Below are 21166 nucleotides of genomic sequence, written 5' to 3'. Positions count from 1 at the left end.
AAGTAAAGTATTTTTATTCTTTTATACCTTCAGTGCCTTACATCCAACATGATCATAGCGCACTTTCATTCTCTCTTGCTGGACTGTGGTCCTAAAATATAAATTTGAATGTTCATGGATTTTATTAGCAGTCACACAGAACAGCTTGTGAACGTGGTGTGAACCCTCCAGAGATTAGAATAATACTGCTGCTTTCATTTAAGTTGTAGCTGAAGGAGGAGGTGATAATCATTATTTTCTCTCTTTTTATAGAAAACTTGAAATAAACAGAAGACTCAGACTCTTTCATTCCCTAGCTGATACTTTCCCATATCTCTTCTCTCCCTAGAGTGATACTGGTAGTAGAATATAGTTTGGTCTTTCCTTTTTGAAGCTGTCTCTGTGCAGAGGAAAATGTTTATATTATTTGATCATGAAACAGGATGTGTGAGAGAGATTTTGCATGCCAATTAATAGGTTTCTACTTTTGTGAGAAAGGATGTCTGGTTTCAGAAAATGCTTTAACAATTGGTTCTGTATTTAAGCTAGTGGTAAAATAAATAACAATCCTAGAGAAAGGAATAGAGGGACCCCTTTCAAAAGAGACAACAGAGTTGTTTTTACATTGACAATAAAGTAATCCAACAATGTGTTCCTCGGGACAGTGTGCTGTGGAAGGGCACAACCTCACTGCTTGCTGTCGTTGCCTTCCAGCAACAGAAACAGCAGTTCTACTCTGGTCTGTGTGAGCAGGAGGCAAACACACCATGGAAAAGTCAGAAGTGGACATGGGGAAATGCAAATAACAATACAATGTCAAAATGTTTCACTGTAGAACTTCTCTGGCATGTGAAATTGAGTCATTTCAGATGCAGCAGAGAATTGGAGCCATTTCTTGAGTTAACCTTCATCTGCTAAGTCTCTATGTATTGAGGGCAAGTACGTGATACTTCCTCCTCCAGGTAAGTTCGGAAAAAAAGGAATGAGGTGTGCTAAGCTCTTTAAAAAAAAAATAAAAAAAAGATCCTGTAAGCCAACGTTTCAGGAGCATGTTTCGGGCTTTAGTCTGACAGGAACGGGAATGAAAGATGGCTTTTTCTTCCTTTGTATTGCCTACTGATTAGGTCTAAGATGTTCCTCCAAAGTGCTGTTTGCTTTAGATCCCACCTGAGCATCTGAATTATCCTTCAGTTCTGTGCAAGGGTTCAAATCCAAGTTCCAATTAGTTAGCTATTATAGCACTTCTCATTAGGTCATTAGTGAAATCCTTTACTTGATTAAGACCTGTGTGATTTATGACATTGCATAAGTCAACACAGAGATTAAAATCTTTATGCTTCTTATCTGTTACCTCAGGTTACCCTTTCTCTTATATCAATGGCCAGGCAAGACGGTCCGTTATAACTGTCACTCGTTGGGATGTAAAAATGGAACTTAGCTGGAAATGTGTGAAGTTTTGCTATTAGTTAAGTTGAATGTCATCCTTTCTTTGAAGAAGACAAAGAAGGAAAGTATAATTTATCCACTGTATTGACATTTGGGTTTGGAAAGTACAAAAATACATGAGTTTCACATACCATTAATATTAATAATGTTTTAAAAAAATCCTCTCACAAGGGCTTTGTGTCAGTCTTACATGATTCCGCTCCTGGTTGCATAATGAAGATCTTACATATTTAATAAGCAAATTGAAGTAGGCCCAAATGAGTAAAAAACATAGACTGTCAAAAGAAACAGGGAGGGGAAAATTCTTGTCAGATGAGGTGGCTGAAAAAACCCTGATTTACTGACATTTTAATGTCTCCTATCAAATGCCATTGTGAATTGAAAGTACAATATCTGAAAAAAGAAACAGCAAGTTTCTATATAACCTGATGAATGTAACTCCATTGTTTCCATGAAATCTTATTAAAAAGGTCATCGCTCTACATATGAAAATACCATGGCAGTTGCTCTATTACTCTTCCAATTTGAAATAAGCACTTGAATGCCATCAAAGAGAAATAGCGGATATTCTCTAATTAAAAGTAGATTTTGATTTTCAATGGGGAAGATGATAAGAATATGTCCTTCTGTACTACTGATGTAGACATGCAGCTTATTCAGGAATAAAAGAAACTCCCTGAAGGATGAAGGCAAAATATTACTAAATTAAAATGTCTGGGATATGAAAATGTGTCTGTGAAAGGAACTGAAAAATTCTCCCTTCTTGTGGTGTTGTACAAGTAACAACTTTGGGTAAAGGCTTTGCCATAGCAACAGATAAAACCTTTATGAGGTGCAAAGTTTTCTAAGAAAATTAAGGGGTTATTTTATTCCAGTTCAATTGATGTCTTGAAATTAAATTAAATCTGGTATGAGTATTTTGTGAATTATCGTCTGTTTAAAGGTGTATTTTTTAAGACCATAACAACAAAGAGTCTGGGGTGGTTTTAAGGAATAAGATACACATGAATGCTACATCTTACTGCTGAAGGTGAAAAGCAGAAATCAGAACTCAAATGAACAGTGACTTCACTTATCCACGTACTCTGCCCACTGTTCTGTCATCTATTCTTTCTCTCCCGTGTCTCATAATTTTTGATATCTGCATTGCTATCTTCCATTTTAACTTCTCCATGTCTTGTATGTTCTATATTTTTCACATTTACAAATAGTTAGATGAAAGCATTTGGATAGATCTTTGCTTTAGGGTGTAACTTTTCTTCCTCCTGCTGTCTCAGTTCTTTGCTTTGCATTGCATCCCTTCCTGCCTCACACTGTACTCTCTGTTTATCGTATGGATATCCAGGCCTTCCCTCATCCCTTGTCCTTGATTTTATTTTTCAGTCACCAGCAGCTCTCTGTGGCACCTTCTCCTTCAATAGGATTTTGCTTCCATTCACAGCAAAACTCTCAATGACTTTTTTGGAGGATTTCAGCTCTTGCATAATCTCAATAGCCCCTCTGTGGATAGACTAAAATTGAAATTTTCTCATTCTGAGCATTCCTATAAAGGCTCCTAAGAGAAGAGCTACAAAGGTCTTTGTTATGTCATTGTCCTCTTGACTTGAAGGGCCCTGGCTTTCACAAGACACAGGCAACTTTCTCAGAGGATTCAGGTGAATCATAAGAGGGTCCTCTGATTGTTTGAGAGTCCTGTGTGTTTCTTGGCATTCGTACTCTCAGAATTTAAACTGTGTCATTTATACCTGCACATGGAACTTTTCTTCAATCTACACCAAAAAACACTTCCTGTTTTCAACTTGCCTTTTTGCCTTCACTATCAGGAATGTCAGTTTGTGAATGGAAATTCCCTGTGCTGCAAATTGCTGAACACTTACACAAATACCCCCTCACCTCTCCTTGTTTTGTACCCTGGGCTGTGTAGTTATTTTTCCTCTTTTGCTCTTTTTTTCATCCTCTTTCTATGAAGGATCTGCTCTGACACTGTGGAACCAGGATTTGCAAGATTAGAATGACAATGTGTAAAACAGAAACCTCTGTCTATCACTTTGCAATCAGCACTCTGCAATGCTCTTTCCCAGCTTCTATCAAATCTCTGAGTTACACTTTTATCAGCTGGTTTTCTTTTATTTTTTCCATCAACTCGGTCCTCGAGTGCTTCTTGAAAGCTGGCAGGTCAGTGGAGCTGCCTCTCCCTCATGTCTGTCTTGAATACAAATACTCGAGGTCTCAGAAACATGGGATTAAGGAAGACACTGAAATGAGGCTCAGAAGTCAGGTCATGCTTTTGCACTGTGTCTGCAGTGGGTTGTGTTCTGTACTGAGGAGCCTTCCGATTTACCATCTATGGGAACAAATGAACTCTGGGGAGAGCAGAGCAAAACGTGGCACCACTTGAGGACCACCTCATCACCCCATTCCTCAGCATTGCCTTGTGACTGAAGCCAAAACTGCAGTGCTACCCTGTCCTTAAACTGTTTTGTGAGATGTTTAGAGTGATGTGCAAACAGAGTCATAACAAAAGAAGGAGAGCTGAGGAATGAGAGCCCACCTTAAAAGTAAAATGAAATTACAAAAATAAAAAAGGAAGTTCCCCAAAAAAGGTTTTCAGCTAGTTCAACTCAAGACATTTATTCCATGCTAGTGCCAAAATATTCTATACAGTCCCTTTTATGAAAACCTTGAGGAATGTGATTAAACTTACTTTTAGGGTAATTTTTGTATTAAATAACCTATTCTACCACCTCTTACATGTCATCCAAGGAGAGGAAGTAGAAAGGAAAGTGAAAGCAAAATCAATTAAACAGGGAAAAATCAGTCTTTTCTTCAGAAAGGTAATATTTTTATTAATTGTCACATGAATGTAACAGTGTAACAGTGAGGAGGGTAAAGATGTTGATTGCTGACTCTTTTTATCCTTCCAGTTCAGTGCAGACAAATGCAATATGTTACTTATCCTGCTTATATGCACACGGCCACCTTCTTTCAGAAGTGCTCATTGCTTTTGTCTGATATGTCTTACTGCATTTGAATTTATATTGTTATATGGGTTAATTATTGGCTTTTGAATTAATAATTGATTCTTTTTCCAAGCAATTTCTGTGGTTCCCAAGCACTCTGTATGCATTATAATACCCCTGAGCAATGAAGGCTATGAAACTGCCTTTTGTGTTCAGTGCAGGTTTGAATGAACTGAGATTCGCTCATGTCCCAGTGCAGGAAATGCTAGATTTCAATCTTCTCACACAACGTCCAACATAGGTTTTTTGGTTTTTTTGTTTTGTTTTGGGGTTTTTGGGTTTTTTGTTTTTTTTTTCCCCTATATGAGCAGTCTGATTTACCCTCTGTTACCCTCTGGAGCAATCAGTGGAATGACTCCTGTTGTCTAGACAGGCAAAAAGTTGATGTCAGCAGCTTTCTGGGGATCAGGCACGAGGATGCTGCATCCTTTACTCTGCTGAATCCAACATCAGGTAAATTAAAAACACAGGAGGGTGAGTCTCCATTGCAATCCTGTCTCTTCAGTCTTTTCCTTAGGAAGTCACTAATGGGTCAGGACTATATTTTAAAAGTTAGTAATTTTCACATGGTTTAAACTAGAAATGGAATGTTTAATTTAGACTTACACTTTACAAAACCAGTCTGAAGTTTGGTCCCTGCTGTAGATGGATAAATATCCAGGTTCTTTTCCTTGCCTTTCCATTGAGAAATGAATGTGTGAGAGAGGAAATAAAGTTAAGTGTAGATAAAATCACAGACACTTTAAATTTCCTGAATGTACTGAGGACCCCCTGCATGTGTTCCCTGTGCAGTAGAAGATTTGATTTCTCTCCTTTGTGAAGGTGCATGGGGATCCAACCTCTCTCTTTCAATTTCTTTCTGAAGGTCAGATCCCTTAAAAAGGGCCTTGTCTTCCCCCTTCCTTACACAATTCCTGGAAACGAAATGAAGGAAGAAAAGTACAGAATCTGCAGGTGTACTTTCAGTGAAAATGTCAAGGCTATTTAAAAGCTTGTTCTTTTTAGCAATTAGTGGTCCTGCATGTCAAACAAAGACTCCATCACTTAATCTTCAGCCTTTCCTAGCATTGCACTATATGTTGTGTCTTTGATGACTTAGGAGACAAGACTCCCATCATAAAAATATGGGACAAAATATGTTCAAATGTTTCATCTTGCAAAATCCAGGGAAATCCAGCATGGATGACATAATTGATGAAATATCTTCAGTTTACTCAGTTATCCAAAGGTATAGTAATCTCTTTGAATAATGCCTGTGAGTTCATCACTGAAGTATAGCTAATTATAAGGCTCTGAATTTTTGCATTTGTGTCTCGGCAGGAAGAGAACAGTAAGAATCTGGGTTTATATATTTATTTATTTTTCTCTGAGCAATGGTTTATTATGAGTGATGATTTAACAGTTTTTGTTCAAGATTAATTTGTTCGAGATTGTGAGCATCTGATAATGAAGAGTTCAGCAAAAAAAACCTCCAGGGTATCTCACCTTTGTTTCAGGTATCTCAGTTTGTGTCTCACCCTAAGGATTGCTAATCAGGTTAGGCTAAAGTGAAAATCTAATTGCTTACCTTCCTCTGAATGGTCAGACATTTGGGTCTTTTGGTTTTATTTTGGTTTTCTTTTGCTGCACATTTTTCGATACTGTTCAGGAAAGTTCAGAAGAAAAGACAGAGTTAATTTAGTCTCTTAGATGAAAAATCCCTCAGCACTGACAAAACCTGCTATGTCTGTGCCAGGTCTCTAACAGCTTGAAAATCTAATTAGGCATAGAATTATTGCAGACATTGTTTGCTGTCAACAACCTGAAAAAAAAACCCAAACAAACAAACAAACAGAAAAGCCTTCTCCAGAAATCTCAATAAGAGCTTTGCTTCCCAATCCATTTGCAGCTTTTCACTCCAGCTCTGGTGTTCCCTTTTACCAAGTGCCTAGGTCTGAACCAAAGGCTGCAAAACAATGTTTTAAAAAGTCATTTGAAAGAGAGCAGAGAAATTACATGCCAGCTTGAAAGCATGACAGCAAGAAATATCTGAACTTGCATTGCTGGTGATGAGGAAAGCTCACCAGTTTCACTGTAGGTTGAGCTCACTGGGGCAGTGGAAGAGGATTTAATCTCAGTATTTGTCAGACTTTCCCAGTACAGTGGCACGTACGGTCAGTACAGCCCTGCTGGCATTTTCTCACAGGGAAGCTGAATGCCAATGCATTGAAGCTACCTTAGTTATGGCCGTCTTCCTTGAATATAAGAAAAGATGCAGTGGGTCATACTAAAAAAGAAAAAAAAAAAAAATCCTTCTATCCCAGTCTCTAACTGTGGTCATGAGAAAATGGCTAGAGCAGATTAAGAATGGCACAAGCATATATGATGCTTCCCCCAGTGCACTCCAAAATGCTATGTCAATAGTAATCGTCAGTGGATTCTCTGTTATGAACTTAATCACTCTATTATCAAATACATATAAACTATTAACATCTACGACATTCTTTAGCTATATATTGTACAAGTGTCCTACATTCTATGGGGCAAATAACCCTTTCTTTTTCTGTTCATTTTGAACTTGGCAACTAGTAGCTTCACATAGCATACCCTAATTCTTGTACTCAAGAAAAGATGAAAAATCAGTTCCCATCCCTACTCTCCATGGTCCTCCTGTTTCCAAGGTCTCTATACTCATCTTCAGGATTTTGTGTACATTTGCTAAGCATTGCTGCTCTTCTCTGAACCTTTCCCAGTTCCAGTAAGTCTTCAGAAATACATAGCAGGAAAGGATATCTTGCTTCACATCCTGCGTTCCTAGGTTTACAGCATTGTCCACTTTTCTGAGGGTCATATGAATTTAGTTGTCTTCCCTTGTCCACAGTCCAATGCCTTTTAGGCAGTGTAGCAGCTCACAGCATATATGCCACAGAGCTTGTCCTGCCTGTGATGAAGAGGGGCCACAAACTCTTAGCTGGCTTGGTAATTCTTCCCTTCATGCCCCCTTGCCAGCTTTGGAGGTAAATTCAGTTGTCACTGTCGGTAAAAGGATGTTGGAATAGAAATCTGAGCCAACTTGGGACCCTCCTATATGTGTGGTTTGATGTAGCTGTTTTGTTGGTCTGTCCATCCCCAGTCTTGCCTTGAAAAGACATCACCACAAATGGAAACTACCTATGGGGAAAAAGTCTCACATGCATTACAGTTTGCACAGGCTTTACCATTTCAGTTGTGCCTGAGCTGTGGGCAGAGGCCTCTGAAGCATGTTGCTGCTGCTGCAATTGTGCAGTCATCATCATTAAAGCTTGAGGATAGTAGGCAGCAGCAGGTGAGCTTGCTATTTCAGTTTTAAAGAGTATTTATTTTTTCTCTTCCCCAATATGCCTAAACTCACTTGTTACATTGAGCTGCCTTTTTTTTTTTTTTTTTTTTTTCTATCAGGCATGTAATGTAGACATTGTGAACCAACTCAGATATCGGATTTTTGTCTTTTTGTTGGGAGAATGGGAAAAAAGACAACACCAAAAAAGAGCAAATCTAGGAACAATAAGTTAAAATCAAGCAAAAGCCTAGGAGAAATATTTGTAAAACTTTACCTTGCCTTCTTAAGTTACTGAGCAACTTAAATCCATGGGCTACTTCTAACTAATCAGAAAATATGTAAAGAAATGGAACTTCCACAACCAGATAAATTTTACAATTTTATGTTGTCATTTTCTCTCAACATTTTGCCTCTGTTTATTGTGTCACATTGAAAGGAAAGTGTTTGTTTTGATCTCTGCCTTCTTTGGCACAGTGGGCCTCTTGTTTTTGCGATCGTACTTAATGCCTAGCAGGAAATCCTGTTGAGGCTTTTCAAATGCCTCTTTTTTGAAGTCACCAAAAATAACTAGAACTGGGGAGAGAATTGTTAGAAATGAGCTGCAGGTGAGAAAATGTTTCTAAGGAGAAAGTTGATAAAACTATAGAGGAATATTGAATTTTATGGTGTGGGTCATTTAAAATTGGACAACACAATATATACATCAGAACATGAACTTGGACTTGAGGAATAGTGGATTTGTCTCTGGTTTTAAAAGCTGAATCTCAAGTTCTTTATTGAAAGAAAATATTGTGCAACTCACAGACAGATTTTTCTGAAATTAAATGTGTTTGTAGGTTCCAGGCTGCAAATAGGAGATTTTATTATGTAGTATTTGAAAACCCATCAAGAAATCCCATTTTTTGGCAGCATCTTGGATCATTGCTGAAGTTCTTTAGGGTCAACTGCCTCACCCCCTCAAGGGTCATTTTGTTTGATAGACTTTATGAGTGAGATTCTCCTAATAAATCTATTGGTGTTACTGTTGTGGATCCCTGCCTGTTATGCTTAGCTTGGTCTGACAGTGGAATGATAGAAATAAGCCTACATTCAAAACATACCAATTTTATCAGTCTTGGCTGGAGGAAACAAAACCTTACAAAGACTCGATTTTGGTTGAAGAACAAATGGGAACCATCAGCATGTGCTGTATCTAGGCATCATCATGGGCAATGCAGGTCTGAAGTTAAATACGCATCACAGTGTTTCTTAACCCTGGCAATCTCTGCAGCATGCAATTGTTCTTGAGCTAAACATTGTCCTGGTTTTGCTAGGAGAGTCAATTTTCTTCTTAGTAGCTAGAAAGCACTGTGTTTTGGTTTCAGTATGGGGTTTGTTATGAGCAGAATGTTGATAATGTACAAGTGCATTGTGTTTGGGTAGTTTACAAGTGCAAAAGACTGGGAGGGGAGAAGTACAGTAATTAGCAAAACCCAGAATTGGCATTTGGATGTGCCAATGAGATATTCCATATCATATTACATCATGTTCAGTATATTAATGAGGATTGAGTGGAAAGCAGGAAAATTCTCTCAGGAATCGCTTGGGCTCCTCTTCTGGGATTTTGGTTTTGGGTTTGAGGTTCTTTTTCACTCCTTCAGGATCACTATTGGCAGGTGGTGAGCAATTGTACTGTACATTACTCATTTATATATATATCCGTGTGTGTGTGTGTATATATAAATTATTATCATTAGTATTTTAATTCTATTTTACTCCAGTAATTAAATTGTTCGTCTCTCAACCTATAAGTCTCATTATCTTTACCCCTCCAATTCTCTCCCTATTCCCTGGGGGAGTATGGGAAGGGGTGGGAGGGTGTGCCAACAGCTGTGTGGTGTTTGGCTGCCAAACAAGTTAAACTACCACAAACATGCAGCCTGAAACAGTTGGAGCAGCCATAATTTGAAAGACAAATTTCCTGGGCATAGGAGGCTGAACTAGAGACCTCCAGAGGTCCCTTCCAGCCCAAATATCCCTGTAACTATGATTCTGGAAGTGAGAGTCCCTTCAACCATGTCCTCAGCTCCTGTAATGATTCACTTAAATTATTGTAGACCTGTAGTTTTAAAACCACCGAAGGACTGCTCTGGGTACTGACTTCTGAAACTGCTCAGGGTAGGGCACTGTCAAGACATTGAATGTTTGAGGCACAGATTTTCTTTCCTAGTACATCTTCCAGACTCCTTCCAGTCCTGGGAGGGTTTACCACCCCACAGGTGGATCCCAATATTTCCATGTTTCTGCATTCTTTTCTCTTGAGTGGAAGCACTGAAAGATTTCCTGCACCTTTTCCCCTCAATTACACTCCCTATCGTCACAGCTCTGACTGAAAAAAAATCAGAGCACAGTTTGATGGAACTGAACTAAGATATATATGATTCCTTAGACAGTTCACAGGTCATTGAGAAATAGCAAAAAACAATAATCAACTGGGAATAGCCAGAGCCCATAAATTAACTGCAGTCCCATAGATAACACCTTTCACCTTTTAAAGTGTCTATTAACAAGGGTCGAATGCAAATCGCAAACATTTTTCCCTGTGCTGCATTTTTTTTCTTTACCGTGCTACCACATTCCCTAAACTGATTATTTGTTTCTTTCTAGTTTGCCTCTGGAGAGGGGAGAAGTCTGAAGACTTAAAAGACCAGTGAGATAGTAATCATTGGTTCATACTGTTTCCCTTCCAGCAACTTGCTGTAAGCAAGAACAACAGAAAAAAATAAATATACAAGACAGAGAAAGAAACAGAGCCTGAGGAGAGAACATTCATATTGTCATTTAGATGAACTATGCAGCTATCTCTCTTGACACACCTGTTCCACAAACATGTTTCTTCTCAACCTGGTATTCATTTTCTGTCCTTCTTCATCACATTAGTGATTCTTTTCCCCCCCTTCCTACTCTGCCTACAGTCTTAACCACTTGCTTATTTTTTGGCTATATAAGCCAGGTTATTTGTATTGCTGTCCCACGGGTGACCTAGCAGCTCAAACTAATAACACATATTTCTTTGTCAACATGTTAGTTTCCAAGCTTGTTGAAGACATTTTATACGTTCAAATTGCAGTGATATATTTTGGGGATAATAACATAGAAATGGAATTAGTGCCTTTTGGACCTTCCCTTTCTTGCAAGATTGGGTTAGCCTAGATAAATGGTTTTCTCACCTAGCTTATTCTGGGGGTTTTTTTTGGTTTTTTTTTCAAACCCTCTGAATTTAATAATGCTGGATTTTTTTCCAGACATCTTAATAGAATTTTTATATTTGTTTCATTTGGTTTGTTTTTATACCGCAGGATCTTCAAGTTCTGGTTCTAACCAAAAATAGAATAAATTGAGACATTCTGATATCATGAAGATGTCATTGGTTTCATTTACATTGCAAAGTGCCTGGGGTTGAGACTTATGTACTTGTAGAGCATCTATCATAATGAGGTTTCTTGACTGGGAGGAGGAATCTGGTCTATGTTTGAGATTCCTGACACATGATTTAGACAATGTTCGTGGTAAAGATAAATTAGTTCCAGAAAAAAAAGCAGAATTACTTTTTTATCTCACTCATTTACCTCCTCATTAAACTTGCAGGAACCTCATCATTAAACTTGTAGGATCATTGTACCTTCAAGTCTGTGACAAACTCAGTTGAAAAAGAGAGTCAAAAGCTACGAAGGTGGATGGGGACCTAAATGACAGATGATCACAAGAACTTTCTGTGTCTTAAGAAACCAGGCTAGAGAATAACTGGTAAAAAACAGTTATTTCTTAACTATCCATTAGTGAAGAGAAAGATGTCCTGTCAGAGTCTATTGTAGATAAGGCATGGCAATACAGTCCCATATTCCTCAGTAAAATATTAATAATAATTATTTTGCTCAAGCAATATCCACAGGTCTTTAGGAAACAGATGAAGTTTGTCCCTCATGTGAGACTCCATCCACATACAGGAGCAGAAAGTCCTGGTCCTATGTTAGGACCAGGGGTTAGGATATAAGAAGATAGAAAAGCAATGGAAAATGGTAGAAGAAAAACAATTTACCTTATTCTTCACACATGGAGAATTTAGACACCTTTTAATTTAGTCTCAGGCCCCCACAGTTAGGTGTTCAAGGCCTATTGCCTTTCTAGGAAATTAGGTACTTAAATCCTTGTGAAGTTTTATATGTGGGCAACTGACTTACCCATGGTCATGCATATACTGACTGCAGAGTTGAAGTCTGAATGGGACCACACTAAATTTCACAGCACTGCTTTACAAAGAATAGCTTCATCTGGATACATGTAAAGTAAAGGGGTTTTTTGGCTGCGCTATATCTCATCTGTTTCTCTGTTTTTGTAATGCTACTGCTGGATACAACTAGAGATTTTATTTGGTTTTAACATACAGAGACAACTTCTAGTGACAACTTCATAAGAAAAAAAAAAAGTTTTACGTTCCATTACAAACCGTTAGCATACCTAGTCTAATTTGGGGGTTATAAAACATAGAAATTAACCCATGTAGTTAGGACCTTGTGTTGCAGGAAGGATGCTGGTTTGTTTTGCCACAGGTTTCCACCAGTAGCTCAGGCGAGTTATTCAGTTCCTCTTCTAGATAATGTCTCTATGAACATGCTAGCTCAGATGCTGTACCTCACACTAATCCCCTGTTAGACACACTGCACAAACTATGGCTCTGGTCTGGAGCATTCCAACAGTGAGATGTCCAATCTGTTTTCTGGCTCCATTCCAACCAACAGTGTGGGTACAGCTGGCTCCAAACTTTGGCTCTGCAAATTCAAACATAACTATCAAAGGCAGCATAGATAAGAGTGTTCAGTTCCCTGACACTAGGGACATGAGGAAGAGAAAATGGCTATTTCCTCACAGAAACCAATCATGCTTAATTTATTTAGCTTGGCAAAAGAAAGGGTGAAGACACAGAATGCACAAAGGCAGTGGAGTACCAGGCAATGTTAATATTATTTAAAATGGGCATAAACTAGTTATGGATACATTTACAATAGAAATTGGATGATGGTTTCTGACCCTCAGAGGGACAAAGGTCTAGAAGTCCCTCCAAATAGCTGTACAGTGTTTGAAAGATGTGATTTATTTTCAGATAATATGAATCTGTTTTCAAAAAAACTCTGAATAGCTTAGTAATTTCCTTTTTTAACTGAGGAGCATGATTTACCTCACATGGAACATTGTGAGGAAAAATGAACGAATGACTGGGTTGCTAAAAGAGCTGCTAAATACTAGGTAGCCAGAGGGGTTTGGCTGTGAACACTGCCAATAGCTCAGTGTGTAGAATGTAGGATGTCTTGTCTCCAGGCCATTCTGGGGTTTATCCTACTGTATCCTTTCAAATTAGCCACATTCCAGCAATATGTTATATAGTGTATATGAGCCAGAGCACAGTGAAGGAGGCAAGAAATAACTTTTTTTCTCACTCAAATAGTGGATTCATTTAGGTAAAATGAGCCACAGTATTTGAAATATCACAATTCTTAATATAACTCTGCATTGGTTTGGGTGCTAATTTGTATTTATCACTGAAGCAAAAAAGTGAGGCGAGGAGCAGGTGACAGGCTTTCACCAAAATGTCTCCAATCATTTGCTAATGATAAAAGCTTTTAGAATATGTCTAAGGGATGAAAGAGATTTTCTGTTCAACTGAAACAAGTCTGAGGGTTAACAGTCTCCCCACGTTCATGGATACATATATGAAACCCCAAAGTAGATAGCTTTGATATACTCTAGACCTTCTCTGGAGGCAGATTTTAACAGCTTGTGAGTATTCTGTGAGTCAAAACTCTTTTGAAATATGTAAGGTTAATATCTTCCTAACAAACACAAAGTGCTAACAGTTGGGTTTAGGGACCTCTGCTGCAAGTTGGGGATCTTCCCTTGGTCAGTACAGCTGTGTCTTCAGGTGTGTATCAAAAAGCCTGAGTTAAAAAAAAAAAAAAAAGAAAAAAAGAAAGAAAGAAAGAAAGAAAGTGGTTTCTACAGCAAGAAAATAGAAATTCTTAACAGGTGTAAAATTATATAATTCCAATATGCACTACAATTAGAACCCAACCTGCTCATGATCTCCACAGTGGTTAACATTGCAACCGTTCTACGGGATTTCCTATTCCAATCCAAGGAAATGGCTCAAGTGCCAGGGTAAATTTTCCTAATGTGCTGATTTTTGGTGGTAGCTTGCACTGTGGGCACCAGCCATCTCTCACTGCATGCTCTAGAAAGTAGAAATAAAACCAAGTTTTCTCACTTGAGCACTTAGCCAACATGAAATTCTCATCTCATCAGACACAGTGTTGGTGCCTTGAATTGTAAGCATTTGGCCTTGTGCTGCTATAAACTGCTATGTGAGTTCTAAAGTAAAACAATGCACATTTTTCTTCTGTCAACGTTTCCCTTTATTCCCATACCAAGATAATTCTTGGCAAGGTTGCACAATAGGCTCTTTTGCCTGCAAGCAACTGCTTCAGAGCTGACTGCAGAGAGCTCCAAAATCTGAACTGCGGCACTGGTTCTTGTTTATCTCAACAACAGGAAAGGGGGAGTTACCTAGAAAGAAACTCACTTTGGGGTTGTTTTTTTTTTTTTTTTTCCTTATCTTCCTAGCATTTTGAGCAATACTCAGTAAATCTATGTGTTTGTGTATGAGTATGCAAGAGTGAACATCCATTGGCTGGTTACTGATACAAATTAGGCACATATTTAGTTATCATCCTTTCCATAAGACTCCTTTTACAAGAGTAAATTGCCATTTACTGTCCAACTCCTCTGGCCTCAAGAGAGAGATTCAGAAATTTTTTTTGTTTCTTTGTTATTACTGGTTTTGTAACTGCAGGTTTGTTCCTGTCTATGAGGTATTGGGAGTTCTTTGTAGAGGTCATTAAATTCATTGCTTTTGTGTTTAGGGAAAAGAAAGAAGTGGCAAGGCTACATACATCTTTATATCAACACCTGAGCATGTCAAAGATTAACAGATAAGATAGTTTTACAGTTCTCTTCTAAGTACACTTCGTAGTTCAGAACAGAATTTTGTCTCATGCTGAAATATTTCCTACCACTGGCATTTGATGTTTGTCTCAGTTACTCCTTAATCATCAAACTTTAGGTATTTTGCCAGTGATAAAACCAGGGTGTTAGTGTGGATGGACTGATCTGACTTTAGACAAATTGCCTTTTCCATTCCTTTGGTTTGTACTTTTGAAAAGAGTAAGTGTGAGACACTCAAATCTTGAATTTCCATGAGATTTGAGATCATGTGTCTCTGAATACTTTGGGGTTGTTTATGATAGTAACCTAAAAAGAGTAACCTAAAAGAGTCCCTGCAGTCTTAAATTTAGCCTTCATATTTTCCTAAAGAGCTTCCAACTATGTAATTGCAAATTATGTTGAATAATGTATTTTTTTCTTATTCAGCAAGTTCATTGAAGTATCTTATTTTTACTCCATGTTTATAGAATGATGGCTGTATTGCTGCTAGGTCACTCCATGCATCAATATTAGGTATATATTAAGGTAGGCAAAGAAACACATTTATTTTCTCTCTGTAGAGGTAAGTCTGCCAACACCATGGGTTGCTCTGCTTTCCTTACAGCTGAGGATAGTCACACAACAAACATGAAGCTTATTCATATCTGTAAATATGATTTGTCCTGCTCTTCTTCTTCTGTCCTCATTAAGTCTGCGCCTAACAGCTTCCTTGGGTTGACAAGGGACTCACTGGAAGCAAGAGTTGTGACCTTCCTTGGTAAACATGCTCAGAAACTGTACTGAGAGGCCAACAGTTGAACTATGTGTATTTTTTCAGCCTTCCTTCAGAGCTCAGCTGTCCCTCTGTGTTGCTGGGCTCTCCAAAGTAGTTTTTCAAGCTGATCCATTTTTAAGTGTCTATGTGCTGGGGAAGAGACTGTGAAAACCTACCCTGTGCTTCCTTAATCAGAACTGCCAGGAATTCCTTTATATTGGATTAGCAACTAGAAAGTTGTGTGTAGGTTTTTTTGTTGGTTTGTGGGTTTTTTTTGTGAAATGTAGCTGCAGTGGCACTTCACATACTCGGCAATTCTGCAGTCCTTCAAAGTTTACTATAGCTGGAGGAATGGCTAAATGATGAGCCAGCCTTCCTGTTGTCAAACCACAGCACAGACTTCCAAAGCGAGCCTGGTGCTGCTTTCTTTCCTGTCTCCATTGATTTGTGAATCCATACTTGTCAGAAAGTATAGTTTTGTTCTTGTTTCTCTCACTTCCCTTGAGCTAACTGTGACTGTTATTGTGTTTTGGATTTGGTTTCAGGTTCCAGCTGAGACTTTATACCTTTGATACAGTGTGAATTAAAAAAAAAAAAAAAGGAGGAGGAAGAAAAAGCTTGTTTATAATATCTATTGGCCTTTTGGTGGTTGGAAGTGGTTTTCCAGCCTGGTCTACAGGACATTACTTTCCTTCTTAAATTATGTCTTTTAACCCCACAGTAACCATTGCAATTGTGCGCTTCGGTTCATGAGCATGGATCGAAAGGTTAATGTATAGGAGAGTTCAGCTGCTCTGTAAACAAGCCCATGGAGTAGCTTTTCTGTCACTGAGCTGCATGCTGCAATGTGCCCTTAGTTCACTACATCATAATATCTGTTTCTACATACAGAAAATAAAGAAGTGAAGAGGGAGGTGGATGAAACCTGGTATTCAGGAACAGGAATTTTTAGATTGTTTCCATGAGGCTGCTTCTTCTTGATGCCTCCATTCTTCTATAATTATGAAAGATATTGCAGAAAAAGTTAAGCTCGGGTAAGTGCCAGATTTAAATCTCCCTCAGACATGGAACTAAAATAAGTCTCTACATTTGGGGTGGTAAGATGTTATAGAAGAAACTAACAGTTATACAGAATGGGGACCGATCAGACATGGGACTTTAAGAAGACCTTAAAGTTTACCTTCGTTATCAGTGAATGAATTATGTCTGTACACTATATTCTACCTGGAACTCCTAGTCTTGATTCAGATCTCTATGGCCATGGGAAGCCAGAAATTCTGGTCTGGTTTCTTGAACTGACGCAATATCCTCACTATCCCAGTTTCCCTAAGTCTAAAATTGAAATAATCTATCTTCTAAGAGACAGCATGCTGATGATTTGTTTCATATCTCACTCTAAAAATGACATATTATTATGAATCCATCCCTTCTTGCAGTGAGTGTGTGATGATAAGGAATCAGTGTACCTTTAAAGCAAAGGCAAAATGTGAAATGGTTGCTCCTTTGACATTGATGAGTTAACCTGGATTTTTTTTTGTTTCCCAGGCTATTCAGACTGAGGAATTTGTAATAAATTGCTTATATTATATTTCTCTGAGGCTTCTTGTTACAGAGCTCCTTTGAAAGGTTAATTGTCAAACTTTAGTTTGGGACTATGTAATGTACTTCACAACTCTATAACTTAAGTATTAGCATAAACGTAGCGGATGATAAAAAGAGTTGGTTTTCATATTATTTTGAAAGGTTGAGCTCATATAATTATACATGATTGAGTAAATAGGTTTTTGTTCCAGGGTACTAACAGCACTATAAATACTCACTAAAGGCTTCTGGGTCTCATTTGACACCCATTAAAGTTGATGGAAAGGTATATCTTGATATCCATGTTCTTTGGATCAGATTCTTTACTTAGGATGACTGTAATTCAACTTTCCTTGGTCATTTAGGGCAGTATTTTCAAAACTGCCTCAAACGAATGAAGTGTAAAATAGATGATGTTTAGTTTTTCCTTCCCTCCAGTGGAGTGATGGAGGAATTGTACGAATTACTCTGATTGTTGTCCCCCTTGCCCCATCTATTAAAAAGGGTTTATAAGGCAGATCTTCTTTATAAGAAGTGCTATGGAAGAGTTAGTTAAAAGTGATATTGCAGAAATCCTTATTTCTTTTTCATTTTTTTCTGACATTGTGTACATATTTGTGTATTCTGAGTCCAAGAACTCAGCTGGATAAACCCACCTTCTGAGTTTCACCTTGTGTTGACTGCAACACACATATTTTAACAATAAGGGTAATAAGATGAGGAGCACTGGTACTGACAATGCCCTGGAACAGATTGCTTAGAAAGGCTGTGAATTTTCCATCATTGAGCATTTTGAAGAGGTCAGAGAAACATACATCAGGAAGGAAACCACTTTAATTGGGAACAAGCAGCAGAGGAGAGAGCAAGCTGAGGTCCCTCCTAAATGGGATTTTTTTTAATTTTTTTTTTTAATTGATTCCAAAAGTAACCTGAGGTAGAATAACAGCAGTTCTATAACAAGGACCATTCTGATACTCAAATTGATGTTATTCTTGATGGTATAATTTCCAAGATTTGGACAATATTTGGTCACAGCTGTTCCTGTGGAATAACATAGCACTGCAAGGGGTGACTCCACAGTTTATACCTCATGGTATTGAACAGGATCATCAGTTACTATACAAGGTGTCTACTCTACTGCTGCTCATAGGGTGCAAGGCAATTGCAAAGGGCACAGAGAAGCACCCATCAGGGAAAGTCACTTCTCTCAGTTGCCAAGTTCTTCTATTAGGCTTTTCACAAGACTAGTTGTATATCTCTGAATGTATAGTGATGTAGAGGATGGTAAGAAGGAATGTGTGGGCACCTACAGAGCTGGGTAGGATGGAACTGGGTCTGGATGGAACCTCATTTCTTCCTTTTCCTCATGCTATGTCCAGCATAGCTAAGTCACCACTGACACAGAACTTAGCTATGGCAGGGAAAGACCAGCTGCAACTGGGTTCCCTGAAGGAATGTCAACTTTAACTTGGTCATTTCTTCGTGTTAGGAGTTGCAAAACCTTGTATGCTCCCTCATGTGGGCCAGACTATAGGGTGCCCTATATAATATCTAAAATCAACCAAGAATGTACACATATATGTGTCTGTATGTGTATGCATGTATATATGTATATATAATACATATGTATATCTATATAGATGCATATTTGTGTGTGTGTATCTATGTACACACTATGTATAGCTAGTGAAACCACAGTAAAGAGATGTCTAAGCCAGGTAAATAGTAAATGAAAATGATGTTAGTTTTGGACAGTACTTTCCTGGTAGGAAAAGTCCCATATAACATTCTGTCACTGGACTGTGGTCTGGACTTGGCAGCAGGTTTGAACAAGTCCACTGCAGAATATTGTCTCCTGCAGATAAAAGTTGAGTGGCTATTTCTGTAGAGGAATTTTGTCTCTCTGAGCACAGTTTCAGGACACAGCTGCATTTAAGTGAACCTTGTTATAGCATTTCTTAGATCATACCAGAGAGACTTATGACCTTCATAAAGCCAAGAAGGACAAACATTGCTGCTTTAAAAGCTTTTAGGAATTGATCATTTTTCATGCCCACTTGGCTGTGGCAGTTATAGTAAATTTGCTGTTCTCTGCATGGCTCCAAGATACACTTTCTCTTATTACCGAACCACAACAAAAGATACTGTAGTAATATATGATTCTGGCTTCAAATGCAGCTGTACTGCTTTGGTTCATTTCCATTTAATTTAGTAGTATCAACTGCACACAGGTGGTTTTTCTCCCTTTAAAAGGTGACATCTAGAAGTCCATAGAAAGGGGGTTGTTTTTTAATTTACAGTTTTCTTAGATTCAGATGTACCCATAAGTATTAATTTTTTGCTATAGTAGTATGTGCTCCTGCCATAATCCAGAATCCTTTTTGCTCTGCTGTGTAGTATCTACTAAGCAACAGGTCCTTGCCAAAAGACCTTTTAATCTTAGTGTATGATTTCTACTGTTTTCATTATTATTATTATTATTATTATTAATGTATTAAGTAGCACAGTGCTTCCCAATGTTAGGATTTATTAGGCCAAAAGTGAATTAACAAACAGAAAATCTTGCTGCCACAGAAACAGGAATCCAAAGGATTTATCTAGACCCTGTTGAGCTGCATGCTACACAAACAGAAACAGTGCTCTTCTGACACCAAATATCTTATTACTTAAATGTAAGACAAGATAAAATAGATGCAGACTCCATGCACACAGAGATAGACTCATGGTAAACTTTCAAATTTCAGTCCTCAAGGATAGCAGAGTCTGGCTTGATCTTTCTTAACAGTGCTCTGTTATAAATAATTAACACTTTGCTAGAAGTGCCCTTCAGGTAGAAATATGCAGTCAATTAATTTGTCCTTAGCTTTACTATTCTCTTTGTTTTTAATGGTTTCCAAAACCAGTATTTGTGTTGCCTTTTTATGAATGGCTGAGGAGAATTTTCTGGGCAAGAAAGCACAGGCTTAACTGTGCAATAATTCCAGGATGTTTGTTTTGAGATAATCTGACATGTTTGGGTTTTGTTTGTGTAGCAGTGGAATATGTTTTTTTTCCCAGGTGGCATTTGCAAGGAGTTCTGGCAACAAGCCTGCAAGTCATTGTGTGCCCAGATTTCCAAAAATGGCTCTATTTCTTAATAGAGCTTAATAGCTCAAACTGAAGATTAGAAACAGATAGAACATCCTCTTGGGGGAATTTTCACAGATCCTGGTCAAAAGCAGTAATATTCATTTTTATTGATGTTAAGCAATAACATAACTGAAAAATATTCTCCCTGTGGAATAGAATTCTGTAGATCATTTTAAAAACCCAAATTAACAAAGGACCAGAGCTACAGAAAGCAGGTAATTTTCTATTAATTTTGATAGCAATTATTCTTGAGATCTGTATAACCAGGATATATCAATATTAGGAGATAGTACAGCATGTTAAAAGAGACAGTAAACAGGGGAAGAAATTAAACGAGTTTTTGGGGGTTTTTTGTTTTTCTTTTTAAAAAGAGCTCCAACTGACAGGGGAAACAGAAAAAAATCAATTAAGAGTTCTGATTTAGCATATCAAGAGGAGTTGAGATGCAGTTAGGAGTCATATAATAATATAATTTCTGTGTCTATAGTGCTGTGTGTGCCCCCGAGTTATGTTTTCCAGTTGTATGAGTAGGTCACAGCCTTTTGAAGTAAACCTGGGGACGTGGGAAGTGGGGGAACTGCCCACAGCGATGGGGCTGCCAGTTTGGCTGATCAAGGCACCAAAATTCAGATGCACCTACTGTAGAAGTATAACCAAGGATTCTTGCCACCCAAACATGTAGATTCAAGATCTAGGGAATCTATGAGACTTTAAAAAAAAAAAAAAAAAAAAGAAAAAAAAGAAAAAAAGAAAAAAAAGGGGGCATCACATCCTTTTCTTTTTTTCTGGTTTTCTATGTTCTGAATAGTAACACTAAACAGAATAAAGACCTTCAATGTGCAGGCACTTATCTCCTTTCTGAAACAAAATCTGAGCACTTCTGCAAACTGAGCTACTACAAATACTGCAAGAATCACAGTATTT

This window comes from Antrostomus carolinensis, unplaced genomic scaffold (genome assembly GCF_000700745.2).
Source record: "Antrostomus carolinensis isolate BGI_N321 unplaced genomic scaffold, ASM70074v2 scaffold5993, whole genome shotgun sequence".
Taxonomy (NCBI): Eukaryota; Metazoa; Chordata; class Aves; order Caprimulgiformes; family Caprimulgidae; genus Antrostomus; species Antrostomus carolinensis.
This window is presented reverse-complemented; position numbering follows the sequence as displayed.